At 37.6% G+C, this 22,925-nt stretch overlaps 1 pseudogene; it reads left to right on the forward strand.

Moving 5' to 3' along the window:
* The first annotated feature begins 838 nt into the window (after window positions 1–838).
* On the forward strand, window positions 839–21,901 carry LOC140870642 (uncharacterized; annotated as a pseudogene).
* Window positions 21,902–22,925: the final 1,024 nt, after the last annotated feature.

Consider the following 22,925-nt stretch of genomic DNA (forward strand, 5'->3'; position numbering starts at 1 on the left):
ACTCAACACAAATAACAACTAAACTCAACAAAAATTTTATCTATGACACACACATAATTCAATTAAACAACAAACTTTCAACCTAATCACTAAATCAAAAACTAATTCACCTCTCCAAACTTAATATAATCATTGTCCCTAATGATTAAAAATCAAGAAAATGAACAAGGGACACGGGACACGTACCTTCGACACCGAGCATCAGGACTCGGCGATATAAAATTCCATGGAAAATAATTTGAAACCGCAACCAAGGTGGAGATTATTTTGAGATGAGCACGACATGAACATCCAATTCAACCTGAAAAGAATACATGAACATGATTAAGTCACAAAAATAAAGACTAGTGCAAGCAAGACAAGCATAAAACACTTAATGCATAATGGAAAAGGAACGAGTTCTAGGCATAGTAAAGCCATGAAGTTCGATGGTGCATGGATGAAGGGCCTTGGAAAGCTGTTAGCATGCTGCTGGGAACACATAGCGCATGGGCTTGTTGGTGCATGTTTATGAGCAGGTGGCAAGCGCGATAGCGCTGCAGCTGGCGCTGTTTAGTTGCTTGGAGCGCGATAGCGCTTAAAAAATGCACTGATGGGGTTCGTTAGCACTAGGTGATGTGCGATAGCGCAGGTGGGAGGCTGCTGATGGGGATTGTTAACTCATGAGTGCAGGAGCTGAGACATGTGATTGCTCAAGAGGGAGACACTGATGATGTTTGTTGTCGCACGAATGAGATGTAGGATCGCGATAGCGCATCATGGAGTGTTGCCGGTGGACCTGGTTGGCGTATAATTGCAGCAGCTTGGACGTGCAATTGCTCTAGAGATGGAGCAATAGATGATGCGCAATCGCGTAGCTTGCTTCGCTGCTGAAGGAACAAATATTTCAGGTGAAGATGCACTAATGGGAGATGGTTCGTGCTATGTTTCTGCGCTGAAGGATTGGGTGTGCGCGATAGCGCTTTAAGGTGCAGATTTGCTAGCGCGATAGCGCTTTAAGTAGCGCTGTAGGATGGGGCGTTAGTGCTTAGGTAGGCGCTAATGGTGAGCGCGATAGCGCATATGTTGCGCACTTAAGTATGTGTAGATGTGAGGCGGGCGCGGGAGAGTCACGAGCGAGCGCGCATAAGCGTCTGCCCAAACTTTTAAAATCCTGAAAAAAATCAACACATTTATAAAATCAGGTCTCCAAAATTCCCAATAATAATTTTTTAAAAAAACAAAAACATAAATTAATCTAATGAACAAGAATAAAAATTAAAGCATAAATTAAAAATAAAAAATAATAAAAATAAAAATAAAAAAAAACAAAAAATTTTGGGTTGCCTCCCAAAAAGCGCTTGGTTTATAGTCGTCAGCCCGACTTTCACCGGTTTAAGTTTTTCCCTTCTCTTTCACTCGCCAAATAAATTACACGAACTGCCTTATAAATTTTACTTTCTTATTATTCGTGGCATAAACTGCAATTAAAAAAAGGAGGAAATTAATTAATTACTTAAAATAAAATAAAAATCTCTAAATAAAAATCTAGACTAATTGGTAACAAGACTAAAAAATAATATAATTAATTCCCGGCAACGGCGCCAAAAACTTGTTGTGAAAATTCCTCGCAAGCGTACGAGTGTCAAGTTTTAATATAGTGATAAAATCAAGTATCGATCCCTCAGGGAGTAAAATGAAAATAATAGTGCTTGTAATTAGAATAGTCCAAACTTTATCTAGAAAATCAATAATCAAGAATTTTGCAATAAAAATAAATAATCAGTTGATTTTAGATAGCACGCAAACAACTTTCAGGAATAATCAATCAGAGAAAATGGTCTATGGGTATAGATTTCACCTGGTTTCAACAACAATCAATCCTAATTAATTAATCTTCATGAATTTCAGTCAATTAATAGCCAAGAACACTTACGTGTATTATTACCTCTCCCGAGTGCCGAATAAAATATATCAACTACAATTCAATTCCAATATCCCTATTAAGAATTTACTTGCAGTGATCAATTCAAAACAATGTTCTCTTTAAAAGCTCTGTTAAAGTTATAAGCTCTCCCGACTCAGATAAACAATTAACAGTGTATTTTCCAATGGTCATATTCAAAATCTCCTCTCCCGAGTGCCAGATTTCAAATAAATATTACAAATCAATTATTGATCAGATAATTGAAAAGACAATCAATTCTAGAAAAAACAATTAATCTAGAAGAAACTCAATTCAATAAAATCAAAAATTCATGAATGTGTCTACACCAGGTTCCATCCGACCTCTAGACTCTAAAAATTTAGTTCATAATAAAATTCTGAATAAAACAATAATTCATAAATTCAAACATATTCAGAATAAAATAAAAGTAAGAAATCAAATCCATCGTCGACGCCGTGTCCGGTCGATCAAACTCTGTCTTCTTTCTTCACGATGAAGCTCCAGAATAAAATAAAAGTCACTATCAAATCTCTGATTTCTGTGTAATTGTTGTGGCGGCTCTCCCTATTAAGACTCTAAAAAATTCCTTTTATATCGCATCTCAAAAGCCCACTCAAAAGCCCACAAAATATAGAAGTTTCCTTCCGATAAAATATTTCCAAGTTCAGAAATTGGCGACGCGCGACCGCTCCATAGCTCAGGCGGGCGCGTATAGCCTTCTGTTTCAATTCTCAAATCTCCCAAGGAACGCAGCGCGTTTGCTCTGAATGAAGCGCTAAAGATAAGCGCTATCTTTGGCCCAATTGTGAAAAGCCCATTAACCTCTCCTGACTCTGTACGTTGTTTCCTTTTCTTTTCTTCTTTCTTCTTTTCTTTTCCTTTCTCTTCTAAACTTCTTATTTTTCTCCTCAAAATTCCATAATTCACAAAATCTCAATAATTCCCTACAATCACAAAAACAACACAATACCCACATAAATCTGCTCGAAACAAATATTTAACAATTAAAATCATATATAAATTAAGTGTATAAAATACACTTATCAGCAGGCAAAAGCAAGCAACATGCGAACAGATTCAAGTCGGGCAACAGGAGCATATGTCTCATCATAATCAATGCCTTCTTCTTGACTATATCCTTTCGCTACAAGTCTAGCTTTATTTCTAGTAATAGTACCATGCTCATCAAATTTATTCTTAAACACCCATTTAGTACCAATAATAGATCTATCATGCGGCCTAGGAACAAGACACCAAACATCATTGCGTTTGAATTCATTTAATTCATCTTGCATAGAAATTATGCAAGAATCATCTAACAAAGTATCATCAATACACTTAGGTTCAACATGTGAAACAAAAGTAAGATGATTGCAAATATTATTAAGAGAAGATCGAGTGGTTACTCTCTTTGAAGGACTACCGATGATAAGATCCATATGGTGATCTTTGTGACGCGTCCATTACTACGGAAGTGGTGTTTCTTCAACAGAAACATCTATATCATTTAAGCTTGAGGAAACCATATCTTCTTCGAGTAATTCTACATCATCGTTAGTAGTACGAAAAACTACAGACATAGATTCATCAAATATAACATACATAGATTCTTCAACTAATAAAGTACGTTTATTAAATACTCTAAAAGCCTTACTAGAGGTAGAATATCCGAGAAATATGCTTTTGTCAGACTTGGCATCAAACTTACCGAGATTATCCTTACCATTATTATGAATGTAGCATTTTGAATCGAAAGCTCGAAAGTATGAAATGTTAGGCTTTCTCCCTCTCCATAATTCATATGGAGTTTTCTTGAGAATGTGCCTTATTGATACACGATTGATGATATAACAAGCAGTGTTCATTGCTTCAGCCAAAAACTATTTTGGTAGAGAATGTGATAAGTGCATTTTATGCACTTAATTTATATATGTTTTGATTTGGATTTTGTGATGTATCGAGTGGATATTATGCATGTTAGTTGTTTTTGTGAGTTGAAAGGATTGGTGCAAAAGTAGCAAGAAGAAGCGGAAGGATGCATAATTAAGTATCAATTTTAGAAATTACTGAGAATTATTGAAGCATAAAAATCCAATCTCTACCGTTCATAATAAATTTTAGGATGTTTTGAAGTTGCTGTCAAAATTTATGCTCAATCCGACGGTTATTGTGGAAGATATGATTTTTTGAACATTGTCGCGCGTTTCAGAATTGGAGATGCGAGAGTCAGGAGCGCCCGCGCCTCCTGGACGTCAAAATGGAAGCTAAAGACGTAGCTCAGGCGCGCCCTCGCCACTCTACTGTGCGCCCACGCCGTCTGAAAGTCAGATTTTGTAATTTTTCGGGAAGGAAATTTTGAGACTTTTTTGGGCTTTATTCGGCGGGCTTTGAGGACATATAAAATGGACTTCAAGGACACAATCAAAAGGAGAGAGCTGCCACAATACATCAAAGAATTCTAAGAGCTTAAACTTGAGATTTGAGAGAAAAGATTGGAGGAGAAATCTGCACTACATCAAAGGAAGAACACGAAGATCGATCAACCGGACACGGAAGAGCGACTGCGGATTTGTTCTTCTATTTTTATCTTTATTAATTGGAATTGATGTTTAGTTTTATAAACATGAATTGTGTTTATCTATTTTTGACCATGAACTAATTTTTTAGAGTCTAGAGGTCAGATGGAACCTGGTGTAGACACTTTAATGAATTTTTGATTTTATTGAATTGAGTTTCTTCTAGATTAATTGTTTTTCTAGAATTGATTGTCTTTTCAATTATCTGATCAATAATTGAATTGTTATATTTATTTGAAATATGGCACTCGGGAGAGGGGATTTTGAATAGGACCATTAGAAAATACACTGTTAATTATTTATATAGCTCGGAAGAGTGTATAAATTTAACAGAGCTTTTAATAAGAACATTGTTTTGTGATATATCACTGCAAGTAGATTTTTAATATGAATATTGGAATTGAATTGTAGTTGATAAAAATTATTTGTTGCTCTGGAGAGGGAAATAATAAACTTAAGTGTTCTTGGCTATTAATTGACTGGAATTCATGAAACTAAATTAATATGGATTGATTGTTTTTGAAACCAAGTGAAATCTAAACCTCTAGACCATTTTTTCTCTGATTTATTTTTATTTGAAAGTTGTGTGCGTGCTATTAAAAACTCATTGATTATTTTATTCTGCAAAATTCTGAGATTTTGATTTTCTAGATAAAGTTTAGACTATTTTAATTACAAGCACTGAATATTTTCATTTTACTCTCTGAGGGAACGATACTTGATTTTTCACTATATTAAAACTTGACACTTGTACGCTTGCGAGTATTTTTCACAACAAGTTTTTGGCGCCGTTGCCGGGGATTAAATTTTGATTATTTTTTAGTCTTGTTACCAATTAGTCTAGATTTTAATTTAGAGTTTTTTTATTTTATTTTAAGTTACTAATTGATTTCTTCTTATTTTTAATTGCAGTCTATGCGACGATCTCAAAGTGAGAATTTATTACTTTTTGATCCGGAGATCGAGCGCACTGCACGTGATTTAAGAAGAATTAGAAGAGAATAAGTCAATAGAATGGCTGAAGAGAATGTAAATCAACCTCCCCTGGTGCCAATTAGAGATCAATTCCGGTCGACGATCCAGGCTCACTATTCTGGAATCGCTCGAGGGACCATTAACGCCAACAATTTTGAACAGAAGCCGGCTTTGATCAACATGGTTCAACAAAACCAATTTAATCGGAGCGCCACTGCTGATCCTCACCTATATCTACGCACTTTCTTGGAGATAACTGATACGGTAAAAATTAATGGTGTGTTTGAGGATATTATACGCTTACTCTTGTTTCCGTTTTCTCTCGGGGATCAAGCCAGAATTTGGTTACAATCACTGCCGCTAGGGAGCATTACTACTTGGGAGGGGATGGCAGAAAAATTTCTTGCGAAATATTTTCCACCTACTAAATCCACCCAATTGAAGATCGAAATCAGCACTTTCCGGCAGATGGAGTCTGAACAGATCTATGAGGCATGGGAAAGGTACAAAGATTTAGACGTTGTCCTAAGCACAATTTTGCAGATTGGGAAAAAATCGAGTGGTTTTACAACGGACTGAATGCGCCTACGAGGATGTCTGTGGATTCTGCTGCTGGAGGCACCATATTTGCAAAGGACCATGTACAGGCCTACAATATGCTGGAACAGATGACAATCAATAGTTTCCAATGGCCATCTGAGCGTATGGGAGTCAAGAAGCCAGCTGGAGTGTATGCAGTTGACCTCTGACATCCATCACTGCTCAATTATCTGCACTGACTACACATGTAGTCTTTGAATAATATTAATGTTGCAGATTCAACTGGAGTTGAAGGATAACATACCCCAGAGCAAGTTAATTATATCAATCCTAATGGCTACAGAGGTTATGGAGCTTACAGAGGTAATATTGTTCCCAATACTTATCACCCTAGTTTGCGGAATAATGAAAATTATTCATATGCTAACAATAATAATAAGGGTGATGGTAAGTTTTCTTTGGAGAAGGTGGTTAGTACCTTTGTGCAGGAATCTGGTAAGAGGATGGAGAGAACTGAGTCTCGCCTTGACAGCTTGGAGACGCACATGGCCAACATGGTGTTGTACTTCAATCCATGGAGACTAGCATTGGGCAGTTGGAAAACGCAATGAAAGATAATAATCGCGGTCAATTCCCAAGCAATACTGAGGTGAATCCCATAGAACAGTGTAAGGCCATAGAGTTGAGGAGTGGAAAAGAAGTTGGAGTCCAGGAACATGCAGCTGATTTAGAGAAAGAGAAGGAAGTCAAAGAGAAGAAGCCTGGACTTGAATAAAAACCGATGTACAAGCGTCCACTCCCCTACCAGCAAAGGTTCAAGAAGAAGGCAGTGGACGAGCAGTTCTCAAAATTCTTGGAGATTTTCAAGAAGATACATATCAACATCCCTTTTGCTGATGCTTTGGCACAAATGCCGAATTATGCGAAGTTTATTAAAGAGGTGATGTCCAAGAAAAGGAGGCTACAAGAGAATGAGGTGGTGAGCCTAACAGAAGAGTGCAGTGCGGTGCTACAAAAAAAGATGCCACAAAAGCTTAAGGATCCAGGGAGTTTTACTATTCCTTGTTATAATTGTGGTTCTCATTTTACTACTGCACTTTGCGATCTAGGAGCTAGCATTAATTTAATGCTTTTGTCTGTTTTCAGGAGCTTAGGACTTGGTGAGGTGAAGCCCACAATGATCGCATTGCTGCTAGCTGATAGATCTATCACATATCCTCTTGGAATCATTGAAGATGTTTTGGTAAAAATAGATAAATTTATTTTCCGGCGGATTTTGTTGTGCTAGATATGGAGGAGGATGCAAATATGCCACTGATATTGGGGAGACCTTTCTTGGCCACTGTTGATGCCAAGATTGAGGTAAAGAATGGTGAGTTGTCGATGGGTGTGGATGACGAAAGAGTTATTTTTAACATATTCAAGAAATCAAGTAATCTACCCATCAAGGAATTATGCATGATTGAGAAAGTTGTGAAGCTGGATGGCCATCCCAAACTTGTTCATGAGGTAGATTCAAAGAAGAATGATCCGAAGGTGCCAAATAAGAAGAAAAAAACGAAAAAAAAATCAAATTTTAAAAAGGTTGTTGAATATATTTGGATTGTGAAAGCGAAAGGGAAGACCCTCAAAAAAGCGGAACCGGGCTAGAATTGGAATACAGTCGGGCTATGGACTATAAACTAAGAGCTTCTTGGGAGGCAACCCAAGCTAGTTTTTATGCGTTTTTTATTTTATTTTAGTTGTTTTTTTCATGTAGAAATTAGACATCAATAATAATTTTGAATTGTGTAGGTGAAAAATTATGGAGCTGAAAGAGTTTAGGAGCCACCCTTGATGAAGAGTTTTGAGTGATTAAGAAGGTGCCGAGTACTGATGCTCGGTTCCCAAGGTATGTGTTCTTGTTTTTATTTTAATTTTTTTGTACATTGAGGACAATGCACAATTTAAGTTTGGGGGTTGTTTAAAAAATTCTGAAAATTTTGAAAATTTTTCATGAGTTAGTTTGAGTTGAATAAATATTGTGTACTTGTGTTGGCCTATGATGAAAATAATTTTTGGTGTTAAAAATGTTAATGTTAGTTATATTTAATCTTGATTTCTCACCCATATGCACTATGCCTTGATTGTCTAGACTTAAGTGATTAGAGAAACTTTGTGATTTTGTAGTGAACTGGATGATTTGATTCTTAACTTTGGTGATTTATGCTTGAAACTGAGGTAGAATTCTACGAGCTTAGAAATGAATTAGGCATTAAAATATGAAAAGATTAATAATAACTCCGACCGGTTCATTGATAAGGAATTGAAATCCTAATTCTCTTGCCATTGGCTAAGTATGCGGAATAAATGGGGTTGCAAAAGTGAAAGAATTAATTTTTGAAAAAAATTAACAACTCCATCCGGGCTTGGAAAGTGTTTGAAATTCTATTCACTGTTCCATGCTAAGTTTGCGGAAAAAAATAATGGGGTTGATGTTCCATCCGGGCTATAGACGAGGGGATTGAAATTCGAATCTTATATTTAGTTGTAGCTAAGTATGCGGGTAATTATTGGAGCTAAATAAAATAAAATCGGATGCAAAATCCGGTGATTTTATGAAGAAAAAAATGATATGTCGTGAACTTAGCGAGTAGAAGTTGAACTTGGTGGAGAGTTTTTTGAAACTAGAGAGCGGAATTGATGATTCTGTGAAACAAACTTGTTGCATTAGTGTATCAAAAGTGAGGAGCATAGACAAGATTGGCAAATCACACACACAAGAAAACCTTTGAGAAAATTAGCTTACATGTGTATTTAATCTTGTAATGTAAAAATTCGGAGGCCGGCTATATTACTCATTATTGTTTTGCCCGGGACTAGCAAAAGTCTAAGTTTGAAGAATTTGATAAGTGCATTTTATGCACTTAATTTATATATGTTTTGATTTGGCTTTTGTGATGTATCGAGTGGATATTATGCATGTTAGTTGTTATTTTTATGAGTTGTAAGGATTGGTGCAAAAGTAGCAAGAAGAAGCGGAAGGATGCATTATGGAGTATCAACTTCAGAAACTTACATGGAATTATTGAAGCATCAAAATCCAATCTCCACCATTCATAATACAGTTTAGGATGTTTTGAAGTTGCTGTCAAAATTTCAGCTCAATCCGACGGTTAGTTTGTGAAATATGATTTTTTGAAAATTGTCGCGCGTTGCAGAATTGGAGATGCGAGAGTCAGGCGCGCCCGCGCCTCCTGGACGTGAAAATGGAAACTAAAGACGTAGCTCAGGCGCGCCCTCGCCACTCTACTTCGCGCCCGCGCCGTCCGAAAGTCAGATTTTGTAATTTTTCGGGAAGGAAATTTTGAGACTTTTTCGTGCTTTATTCGGCGGGCTTCGAGGACATATAAAAGGGACTTCAAGGACACAATCAAAAGGAGAGAGCCACCACAATACATCAAAGAATTCTGAGAGCTTAAACTTGAGTTTTGAGAGAAAAGATTGGAGGAGAAATCTGCACTACATCAAAGGAAGAACACGAAGATCGATCAACCGGACACGGAAGAGCGACTACGGATTTGTTCTTCTATTTTTATCTTTCTTAATTGGAATTGATGTTTAGTTTCATAAACATGCATTGTGTTTATCTATTTTTGATCATGAACTAATTTTTTAGAGTCTAGAGGTCGGATGGAACCTAGTGTAGACACTTTCATGAATTTTTGATTTTATTGAATTGAGTTTCTTCTAGATTAATTGTTTTTCTAGAATGTATTGTCTTTTCAATTATATGATCAATAATTGAATTGTTATATTTATTTGAAATCTGGCACTCGGGAGAGGGGATTTTGAATAGGACCATTATAAAATACACTGTTAATTATTTATATAGCTCGGGAGAGTGTATAAAGTTAACAGAGCTTTTAAAAAGAACATTGTTTTGTGATATATCACTGCAAGTAGATTTTTAATAGGGATATTGGAATTGAATTGTAGTTGATAAAAATTATTTGTTGCTCGGGAGTGGGAAACAATAAACTTAAGTGTTCTTGGCTATTAATTGACTGGAATTCATGAAACTAAATTAATTATGATTGATTGTTGTTGAAACCAGGTGAAATTTAAACCTCTAGACCATTTTTTTTCTCTAATTGATTTTTATCTGAAAGTTGTGTGCGTGCTAATAAAACTCATTGATTATTTTATTCTGCAAAATTCTGAGATTTTGATTTTCTTGACAAAGTTTAGACTATTTTAATTACAAGCACTAAATATTTTCATTTTACTCTCTGAGAGAACGATACTTGATTTTTCACTATATTAAAACTTGACACTCATACGCTTGCGAGTATTTTTCACAACAGAATGCTCGCATATCATGGTCCTTGCAATCTCCACAAGTGTCCTATTTTTTCTATCAACGACCCCGTTATGTTGAGGAGTCCTAGGACAAGAAAAATTGTGACCGATGTCTTTCTCTTCACAAAAAATTGTAAAACTCTCATTTTGAAATTCAGTTCCGTGGTCACTACGGATCAGTTTTATTGAAAGATTTTTCTCATTCTCAACACTCTTGACAAAAGTTTTAAAACAATCGAAGGCATCATTTTTTTGGGTTAAAAACAATGTTCACATGAAGCGTGAGAAATCATTCACAAGACAAATGCATAAATCTTTCCTCCTAGGCTAGCATTCCTCAAGGGACCACATAGATCTAGGTTGAGAAGTTCAAGGGGCATAGAAGTTGATAAAAAAAAATTTCTTTTAAAAGATTTATTTGTGTGTTTTCCAAGCTGACATGCATCAAAAATAGAATTTAATTTTTAAATTGAGTTTTGGCATACCGACTACTAGATCAAGTTTAGAAATTTTTCAATGGTACTAGGACCAAAATGACCTAATCGTCTATGCCAAAGAATGTTGTCATTAACATTCAAGGATACAAGACTTTTAATATTTGTCAAAGATAAATTATTTAAAGAAACCTTGTAAACATTTTCACTTCAATATCCTTTGAAATTTATGGATTTGTTAGTCGTGAGTGATATAGTGCAATGTTGGGGAGTGAATTTGACTTCATAACCTCTATCGTACAATTGACTTATGCTTAGTAGGTTATGCTTAAGTCCTTTCACTAGGAGTACATCATCAATCAAGAAGGATTTAGATATACCTATTGAGCCAATTCCTTCGATTACTCATTTGTTGTTGTCTCCAAAGGTGACAACTTCCTTCTCCTTTGGTTTGACTGATTGAAGTAGCTCCTTGTTCCCCGTCATATTTCTAGAACATCCACTGTCTAGATACCATATGATAGGGAGAACTGTTTTCCTATTTTTCTGCAAGAATTGATTTTGGTACCCTTTAGTTCTTTTGGGTCCACAGTGTTAGAAAAGAGAGATACATAATGGATTTCTAAGAGTTCAGTCTCTCATAGCGACATCATCAACACTTTCCAAGAGTTCTCCCAGTAGTAGGTAGGGCTATGGCCTCTTTAAAAACCTATTTCCTTGGACAGAGCAGCGTTCATCAGGAAGACCAGTCGCAAGTCAAGGAAGTTTAAACCAGTTTATGATTAACTCCCTTAGATCATGTTCTCATAATGCCGACTGATGAGTTGTTAAGTACTCTTAGCTTCCATTTCATATAGCTATGACCTATTTTACAGCAGTAAGAGCATGTAGGGGGTGATCTCATTTTTTGCTTTAGCAATAAGGCTAGCAAAGTATATATATTTCTTACCATACCCTATTCCACCTTTATCAAAGCTACATTTCTGCATGCTTAGTAAATTATTCAATTTATTACTAATAACATTGAATTTATCAAATTATTTTTCTAAGTGAGCTATGTCATCCTTTAATCTTAGGTTTTCATGCTCCTTAGATTCTAATTCATTTTTAGGTTTATATTTTCTTTTCTAAGAGATTTAGCCATGTCAAACATAAGCTTATATGCATGTATTAGTTCATCGTAGGAAGGTACCTCATCATTGTCGTCGGAGAAGATGTCATCATCCTTAGCCATGAGGCAGATGTTGGCTTCCTCCTCGTCATCGTCACTGTCGCTTCAAGTAGCTATTAGGGCTTTCTTCTTGCCTTTGTCCACCTTCTTATTGAGAGGGCACTCATTTGCATAGTTACCTTGTTGTTGACAGTTGTAGCACGTTACTTCTTTGTCCGGCTTCTTTTCTTTCTTGAAGTTGTTTTCTCACATAAATTTTTTGAATTTTCTCGCAAAGAGAGCCATGTTATCATCATCATCATCTTTGGCTTGGCTGGATAAGGCAATCCCCTTTGCCTTGATCTTTTCATCTTCTTTCTTTATTTCCTTCCTTGTAGACACTTCTAATTCATGTGTTTTTAGGGTCACATGCAGTTGATCAAGATCATAGGATGCGATGTCGCCTTTGTTGGATTCAATGATGACAGTCCTTTTGGCATCCCATTCCTTAGGTAAGGCGCGTAGAGCTCCCCTCCACACTTTCTTGGTTGGATATTGTTCTCCAAGTTGGGCTAGCTCATTGATGATTTGAGAGAGCCTTCAGAAAATTGTATCTACGTCTTCATTGGCATCCATCTCGAAGGTCTCATATTTGAGCTGTAGGAGGTCAATCTTGGTTTCTTTGACTTGGTTGGTTCCCTCGTGGCATAACCCCAATTTGTCCCAAATCTCTTTTGCGGAGGAGCACATCGAGATCCAGTTGTACTCGTTCATATCTAGGGAAAAATGCAAAATATTCATAGCTTTAGCATTTTGAGATATTAATTTCATATCCTCCTTTGAAAAATCATCCATTCCCTTAGGAACGTTAACCTCTTCAACCTCTTTCATAGGTATATAGGGACCTTTCACTGTTACTTTCCAAAGGTCATAGTCTACGAATTGGATATATAGGGTCATTTGATTTTTCCAATATCCGTAGTTTATGTCGTTGAAAAGAGGAGGATGATTGGTTGATTGCCCTTGAGTATAATCGCTTGCTAGATTTTCCATAGAGCCCTTTTGAAAATATTTTGTAAAAATATGACTCTGATACCACTTGTTAGAACCTAATGGGGGGGGGGGGGATTTAGGTTTTATTGGCAACTTTAGCAATTTAAAGCGATTATGCAAATACGCAAGCAGAAGACTTAAAACAGTCAATAATAAATGCAGTAAATAAATGTGTAATGTAAATAAAGTAGTAAAAATGATGAGAGATGTTTATGGAAGTTCGACGATAAATCGTCTACGTCTCCCCTTCTTAGTTAAGGTCGATTAACCAAGGATCCACTAGCACTTCAAATGTCTTGGCCTTGATGGCTCCAAGGATAGCCGTACAACTCAACACGATCACCGCGCTGAAACAACTCGATACACTTGTCCTTAAAGGCTCCAAGGATAGCCTCAACACAACAACACACTTGGCTTCATACTCAAGTGTTTACAAAGATCGCACAACCAACTCACAAATAATTTTAACAAACAACTCTCAATTTTTGAGCGAATATATCGAATAACTCCTTATAGAACACTTTGAATGAGAGGAGATGCTTGCAAGAGATGAAAGTGAATTGGATACTTCAAATGGCTTGGAATGGCCTCTATTTATAGTTGCAAATTCGGCATCGATCGAAACTTCCTTTCCCTGCATCGGAGCTTCCAAAATTTGAATTCTGAGATCACGCGGGTGTACAGGATCGGAAATTCCGATCCCACTTCGGAGCTTCCGATCGGTGCATTAAATGTGTTGTCGGTCAAAAGTCTTCCGGACAAGATTATCAGGCCGCCGTTGCGGATCGAAACTTCCGGTCCATGATCGATGCTTCCGATCACCTCACTTCTTTGCTTAAGTTCTGCTTCCGATCAATTAAAAAATGCACGATAAATAGATCAGAGGTTTTGATCCCTGATCGGAGCATCCGATCGTCCCTTAGCTTCCGAAGGTGCTTTTGATCATGATCGGAGGTTCCGATCTCCAATCGTAGCTTCCGATCCCATAGCAGTATAATTCTTTGAAATTTGTTTCTGAACTTGAATGAAACTTGTTTGAAATATGATCTTTGATAGATTGAGCCTCAATTCAACTAGAAAATTTTAATTCTGGAATATGCTCAATGTAAACATTAGTAACGTTTTTAACCTAGTTTTGTTAATCATCAAAACATAGAGAAATGAGACTTGTTAATGCATTAAAAACATTAATATCACAATCCGAGATTTATATGCATTTAAGGAGTAACATATGAGATGTTAAATTTCTTGAGACGACCGATTCAGAGTTTCGATCGGACTGAGAAGCAGTTCCAAAACAAACCGAGTTAGATGTGACCGTACAGTTGAGTCGATACGGATTTTAAAAAGAGATTTGGAAGACAGAGTCCGATTTGAGACAACAAGATTTCCAAAATTATTTCTGTTATGATAATTATTATTGCAATTTTGATATTATCTCTTATATTTTGAGATTGAACTGTATTATATTTCGAGGATGAAATCAGTTTTTAGAGAGGGGGAATTGTAATGCCACAAAATTTTATTAATTGAGAATATATGAGATGAATATTGATAATCAGATATTAGGAAATTTAAGGATTTAATTGATATTCAATCAGTGACTAAATTGCAATTTTTGAGAATTCAGGGACCAAAGTGCAATTTCTTGTATTTGAATTGGTCTTTATTATTTAAATTGGGAAAAGAAACGTGAGTCATCATCCTCTCCTTCTTCCTCCTCTCTCCTTCACGCCATCACCATTGGAGCGCCCCTTTGAGCTTTCTTCTTCCGGCTTCTGCACGATCCGTCCGATAGATTTGTAATCCGAAGGTAGTTTTGCGATCTCAGCGACGAAGGCTTCGTTTTACCGTAAGTTTTTCTTTGATCGGATTTATGTCAATTTTTGGATATCGTTAGAATTTGATGAAATTCGGATTTGTTGTTCTTGAGCTAAGATAGATCGTATATTCGAATTTGGATCGAAAAAATAACGTTGTTCGGAATTGTTATGATTTTTAGGGGATAATTCGAAAATAAGGTTGTAGGACTTGTTGGATTTTTTATTGAATTGGATAATTTATTGATATTGGGAGTTTTAATGGATCTATATATTATTGTCTGTGGTTTTCGGTTGATCAAATTATAGATGTTATGCCACCAGTTTGAATTTTAGGATTTTGGGGGATTTTGATTGGAATTTTGGAATTGATTTGAATTGATTGGTTAATATTGAACTCGTTTATATCTCCGTACAGATTTAGTTGAAGATGGTGGAGTTCAAAATTAGCAGATTCGAACCGTTGAAAAGTTGATCGAGAAACGGTAACAAGTTGACTATAATCGTTGAATTACGATTGAATGGATTCTGATTAGAATTCTTATTCTTGTAACTTGTCCAGTTCCTAGCTACTTCAAATCAAGAAGAGCTAAAAGATGATTTAGAATGGGTTAAGGAGTGAACACTTGAGAGTCGATTCATTCTCGAGTCCTTAAAACCACATACTTTTATGTTTAATTGTTCTGAATTGATAATCTGATTATATTCGTTCATATGCTGATAGTTGTGTTTTTGTTGCATTTATTAGTGTCATTTTTGTTGTTGTTTTCCATTAGTTGCATGTTTTATTTTAGCATTTTGTTCGTATTGCATTTTCCGTGTTTGCATGATGGGATTTTTGATTTTATGGTCAGGTCGCTTATTTTGCGGACTAAGAAGGAACTCCGGAGGAATGAAGATTTGAAGCAAAGGAAAGGCCGGGAATTTTTTGGGAAGCATCTCTCGCTCGATCTGCAGAATTATGCGGATCGAGCGAGCGCATAAATTATGAAGGCAGTAGGATTATGAAGTTGGTATCGCTCGATCCGCATGAGTTTACCGATCGAGCGAGACCCGTTTTCCGCAATACAGTAGCAGCTACAATTTTCTCTCGCTCGATCCGCAGAATGTTGCAGATCGAGCGAGAGCCATGTTTCGGGAAAAAAATATATTTTTGGAAACTTTGTTAATTTTGTTCCTAGCCTTTATTAGACTTTTATTCCGTTTTTATATTGGATTATCAGACGTTTTTGGAGACATTGGAGGCTAGGTTTTCTTCTTCTTCTCTAGAATTCGAGTTTTCTTAATTTTTTCTTTGATTTTTATGAATTTTGCTATGAACAGTTGTAGCTAAACTCTTTTACTAGGTTGAGAGAGACGAAACCTTGTTATATTTCATTCATGAGATTTTATTTGTAATGTTTCAATCTTTATTAAGTATCAATTTTTTATCTGTTTTATTTTAAGTTTGTATGCGAGATTTTAGGATTGGCCATCTTAGGATTTTTTATTGCGAGCGATAGCTAAATTAGAATTCAAATCCGTAATTGTTTGAAACCTCTAATTTGCGAAGCAACTACGTGTAATAATTTCTGCTGTTGAGTTTATTATTTCGTAGGGTCAATTATTGGATAGACTAAATACAATCGCTGGTATTGTGTTGTCTAGTTTCGTCAGTTTTACTAGTTTGAATGCTACCGTGTATTTAAATCTAGATTGCTGTTATCGGGTTGGTTCATTGGTAAGGGTTAATTAAGAATGCTGTTTTCTAATTAAATAAAATTACGGTGAAACAGGAATGGAATTTTCAATGGCGAATATTTAATAAGATTGATTATTTTTAGAGAATCAATGATTGAATGAATGAATAACAATGGTGTAGTCGACCGATACCAAGTCTCGTCTCCTATTGAATTTCTCCAGTCTTTTATTTAATTTTGCATGCTAGTGAATTTTTAATTGCTTAAATTTCTTAGTAGTTAATCCAAACTTGAAAACCCCCTATTTTATTTATTTAGAACACTTTGAATTTACCTTTTCTCGTGGGAACGATCCCTACTCACACTACTACATTTTTAGTGATTATCTGCTTGAGTTGGGTAATTTGGGCGTACACGATAAGCGCTACCAAATTTTGGCGCCGTTGTCGGGGAACGGTGTAATTTATTGTGTTCTTTTTCTTTTTGTTTTTATTTGTTTCTACTCACTCTCTTGTCTTTTATTTGTTTCTAGTTTCTCTTGTTCATGCTTTCAGGTGATCTTGCTGAAGAAGGCTTTTTCTACGATTCGGAGATCGAAAGAACTCTGCATAGGCGAAGGCGAGAACTCCGTAGGCACCAACAAGAAGCCGCTGCTCGAGCTGCTTTTCCTGAGAACGAAGAGATGGCTGCGAATGCGAACCAGAGTCTTAGACAATTGGGCACTCCTGATGCCAATCAACAACCCTTATGCATTACTTTCCCTACTTTGGAAAATAATGCTACTTTTGAACTCAAATCTGGTTTAATTCACTTACTACCTGCTTTTCATGGTCTTGCAGTTGAGGATCCCAATAAACACTTGATGGAGTTTCACGTGGTTTGCTCGAGTATGAAACCCCATGGAGTAATAGAGGAACAGATTTAGCTGAGAGCCTTTCCTTTCTCTTTGAAGAGTGCTGCTAAGGATTGGTTATACTACTTACCCTCTGTCTCTATCACTACTTGGACAGAGATGAAAAGAACCTTCCTGGAAAAATACTTTCCAGCCTCTAGAGCTGCAAATATCCGGAAGGAAATCTATGGGATCAAACAATATTCAGGAGAATCACTGCATGAATATTGGGAGCGGTTCAAGAAGCTTTGTGCTAGATGTCCGCAAAACCGGATAAGTGAGAACCAATTAATTCAATTATGCTATGAAGGTTTGTTGCCTCATGACAGGAGCATGCTAGATGCGGCTAGTGGAGGAGTGTTCATGGACAAAACACCGGTGCAAGCGAGGAACTTACTTGAGAATATGGCTGCCAATTCTCAACAATTTGGTACCATCAGGAACGAGCATCCACCAAGGAAAAACAACGAGGTAAATGTCTCTTGCCTTGAACAACAATTGATTGAATTGACGACTCTTGTGCGTCAGATGGCTGTAGGGAATGGACAGACTGCGAAGGCATGTGGTATTTGTGCTGCAATAGGACACGCCACTGATATGTGTCCTACACTTCAAGATGATTCAGTTGAACATGTAAACGCTACTGGCGGATTTCCTGGACAACCACAGAGGAAGTATGATCCGTATTCCAACACATTCAATCCTGGTTGGAAGGATCATCCGAATTTTAGATACGGGAATCAGCAGGCAAATCAACAGGGACCTTAGGCTCCACCGCCAAATCATGCTTTTAGGCCGCCATATCCTCAACAGCAACAGCAGAGACCTCAGATTCCTGCACCAGGTGAGTTTCTTGAAAATATAGTTAAGGAACTTGCAACTAAAACTGCATCTTTTCAACATGATACCATGGTAAGTATTCAAAACTTGAGTACCCAGATGGGACAACTAGCCACTGCCATCAACAAGTTAGAAGCACAGCACTCAAATGCTCTGCCATCTCAAACTGTGGTGAACCCAAGGGAGAACGCAAGTGCAATAACTTTAAGGAATGGGAAGGAGTTGAAAATGAGGAGAAAGAAGTTGATATTGAGCACAAAGAGAAGCTGAAAGAAGAAGAAGAGCAAAAGGTAAGTGAGGAAAAATCATCCAAGGATGATTCGCCAAGAGGTAAATTTCCCCCTTTATCTGAATATAAGCCTGTTGCCCCTTTTCCCTTAGCACTGAAGGATTATAGAAAAGGTGAGGGGATTAAAGAACTATATGAAACTTTTCGTAGATGTGAGGTTAATATTCCATTGCTAGATTCCATTAAGCAGGTACCTCGATACGCGAAGTTTTTGAAGGAATTGTGCACAGCAAAGAGGAAGCAAACATTGAAGGGATGTCAGAAAGTGGAACTTGGTGAGAACATATCTGCTGTGATCCAACGGAAACTACCTGCAAAATGTTAGGATCCAGGTATGTTTCCTATCCCATGCACCATAGGGAATGTTCGACTTGATAAGGCCATGCTAGATCTAGGAGCATCAAATAATGTTATGCCTTATTCTATATATGCATCCTTGAAACTTGGTCCACTGAACAAAACTGGGATTGTTATTCAGTTAGCTGACAGGTCGAATGCATATCCTAGGGGAGTCATTGAAGATGTGTTGGTGCAAGTTAATGAATTAGTGTTCCCCGCAGATTTTTATGTGCTAGATATGGAAAACGGTGATCATAATAGTCCTATTTTGTTAGGGAGACCGTTTTTGAAAACTTCCATGACGAAAATTTATGTTCACAGTGGCACACTTACTATGGAATTCGATGGAGAGGTTGTAAAATTTAATATTTATGATGCCATGAAATTTCCTGATAGCGATGATTGTGTGTTTTCTGTTGATATTGTGGATTTCTTGGCACAAGAGTATTGTGAGCATGCAGGGAAAGATGATCTAGAGGTGGCTATTACAGCACCCATTATGCAGACGGAAGATGGAATTCGATGCAATCAAGAAGTAGAAGATATTGAGAAACTTCTGAATAGATCATCTGAGCTACCTTCGACAGGTAATGTCTCTTACTTAGCTTTGCCAGTTTCTAATACTAGGCGTCTTCCATCTGTTTTGCAGGCACCAGAGGTCGAATTTAAGACACTTCCAAACCATCTAAAGTATGTTTTCCTTGGCAAAGAGGAAACATTACCGGTTATCATCTCCAACAGTTTGGAAGTTAATCAAGAGGAGCAATTAACCAAGGTGTTGCAAGAGCACAAGACTACTATTGGATGGACCATAGCAGACATTAAGGGAATCAGCCCCTCCACATGCATGCATCGAATTTTGATGGAGGAAGGAGCGAATCCCTCACGCCAGCCACAGCGCAAACTGAATCCACCGATGATGGAAGTGGTAAAGGCGGAAATTCTGAAGTTACTTGAATTTGGGGTCATCTACCCAATTTCTGACAGTCAATAGGTCAGTCTGGTACAAGTGGTACCCAAGAAAACCGGAATCACCATTGTGAAGAATAAGGATGACAAGATGGTTCCCACCCGCATTCAAAATGGGTGGAGGGTTTGTATTGACTATAGAAAGCTGAACGCCGGAACTCGAAAGGACCACTTTCCTTTACCCTTTATTGATCAAATGATTGAAAGGTTAGCGTGTCATCCTTACTATTGTTTTCTTGATAGATATTCTGGTTATTTTCAGATTGCTATCGCGCTAGAAGATCAGGAGAAGACGACGTTCACATGCCCGTTTGGCACTTTTGCTTATCGACGGATGCCTTTTGGACTGTGCAATGCACCGGCCACTTTCCAACGGTGTATGGTTAGTATCTTTTCAGATTTTATTGAGCATATCTTAGAAGTTTTTATGGATTACTTCACTGTCTATGGTGATTCCTTTGAAAATTGTCTATCTAACCTTGCACTTGTCCTTAAGAGGTGTGTCGAAACCAACCTCGTTTTGAATTCTGAAAAATGTCATTTTATGGTTGGGCAAGGTATGGTTTTGGGTCATGTTGTGTCATCAAAAGGAATAGAGGTAGATAGAGCTAAAATTGATATCATTAAATCTCTACCTTACCCCACATGTGTGCGGGAAGTGCGTTCTTTTCTTGTCCATGCAGGTTTTTACAGGAGGTACATTCAAGATTTCGCCAAAATCGCATCCCCCATGTGCAAGCTATTACAAAAGGACGTGTCATTTGAGTTTGATGAGTCATGCAAGTCATCCTTTGACAAATTGAAGAACTCCTTGACATCTGCACCAATAATCCAATCACCGGATTGGAGCCAACCATTTTAGATCATGTGTGACGCCAGTGACTACGCCGTTGGCGCTGTTTTAGGCCAGAAAGTTGGGAAAGCATCGCATGCTATTTACTACGCTTCACGTATTTTGAATGATGCCAAACGAAATTATTCCACTACGGAAAAGGAGCTTCTCGCTGTTGTTTTTTCTTTAGATAAATTCCGCTCCTATTTACTTGGTACTAAAGTTATTGTGTATTCTGACCATGCAGCTCTTCGTTTTCTGATGGCGAAGAAAGAGGCAAAACCAAGGCTGATCCGATGGATATTACTGCTGAGTGAATTCGATATAAAAATCAAAGACAAACGAGGGGCCGAGAATCAAGTTGCTGATCATTTGAGTTGTCTAGTTCATATTGATGAGGAGATGAAATTGCATGACGAATTTCCGGATGAACAGCTGTTCTCGACAACCACCGAATTACCATGGTACGCAAACATTGTGAATTATTTAGTTACTAATGGTTTCCCTTCTAAATTTTCTAAGGCGCAAAAGGACAAAGTGAGAAGTGATGCGAAATATTATGTGTGGGATGATCCATACTTGTGGAAGCACTGCGCTGATCAAGTTATACGACGATGCGTTCCCGCGAGCGAGGTAATCCATATTCTCACATTTTGTCATTCTTATGCATGTCGTGGCCACTTTGGGCCGAGAAGGACATCGAGAAAGGTGTTGGACAGCGGATTCTTCTGGCCCTCCTTATTTCGAGATGCTTACCTGTTCTATAAGTCGTGCGCCCAATGCCAAAAGATAGGTAACATCTCCCAACGAAAGGAGATGCCCCAACAACCTATTCTAGTTTGTGAAATCTTTGATGTTTGGGTTATCGACTTCATGGGACCCTTTCCAAATTCACATGGTTATATTTATATATTACTTGCTGTGGATTATGTCTCGAAGTGGGTGGAAGCTAAGGCCACCCGGACTGACGATTCTCAAGTTGTTGCAGAGTTTATCAAGCATAACATTTTCTCTAGGTTTGGTATTCCTAGAGCCCTTATCAGTGATAGAGGCACACACTTCTGCAACCGAACTGTGGCGAGCCTACTGAAGAAATGCCATGTGATGCACAAAATTTCCACGGCATATCATCCACAATCCAACGGTCAAGCTGAGGTATCCAACAGGGAAATCAAATCTATTCTAGAGAAGACCGTGAATCCTACGAGAAAGGATTGGAGCTTGCGCTTGGATGATGCCTTGTAGGCATACAGAACCGCATTCAAGACACCGATTGGAATTTCTCCATATCGGTTGATTTTTGGGAAAGCATGTCATTTACCAGTGGAGTTGGAGCATCGAGCCTATTGGGCTACAAAAACTTTTAACATGCAGATAGATGAGAGCGGCGAACACCGGAAGCTACAGTTGCAAGAATTAGAAGAGATCCGGAATGATGTGTAGTGACCCTTACCCGGATCACCTACTAAACAGAACTTAGGCATGCATTTAACTTAATAAAACAGATATCAGAATAAAACTGCGGAAACCAATAACATTATACAATCCCATGTAAAAGAATCTGTAATTATCCAATAACATACAACCAAATCGAATAGCTGTATAAACCCAAACAACAGTAATAAAGCCTAGACGAAGCTCCAGCTGGCCAACCACTGACTAGCCCCTCCTGGATCCACCCTCCTCGTCCAATCGCAAACCTGCCCCATGGAATAGGGTGTCCAGAAAATACAGAGTACGAGACGTGAGCATAAAATGCTCAGTGCGAGAGTATGAGTATACATGCATGCAAAGTGAACTCCCTATAGACTCGAGGTCAAGGATCAGATAACAGAGACAGACCGGGCCCTGGTATGTAGCACGCTGTGCCGTCTCTTCAGGAGGTGGCTCCCATACCGAGATAACTGTGGATACGCCGGACCCAAATCGATGGAAGTCCATCCACTAACAGGATAGGGTACAATCCTACTAACAGACATCTCGAAAGAGATACAGCAAGATGCAAATGAATTCAGCATAATATCATGGCATATAAATCATGCAGTCACATAATACATGCATACTCAGTCAGGATATCTCGAACAGTACTTTCGTACCTCAATACCAGGTAGGCACTACCAGCTCTAAGTCCAAGCCTAAAGTCCGCCTACACAGCGAAATGATACTACTATCATTATAGCGCCCTAAAAGCCTTAACTAAGCTATTGCATACTCCTAAATATTTATAGGAAGCAAAAGCTATACCTTCGTCCGTCGTTAGCCCTTTGAT

This window comes from Henckelia pumila, unplaced genomic scaffold (assembly GCF_033568475.1).
Source record: "Henckelia pumila isolate YLH828 unplaced genomic scaffold, ASM3356847v2 CTG_112:::fragment_1, whole genome shotgun sequence".
Taxonomy (NCBI): domain Eukaryota; kingdom Viridiplantae; phylum Streptophyta; class Magnoliopsida; order Lamiales; family Gesneriaceae; genus Henckelia; species Henckelia pumila.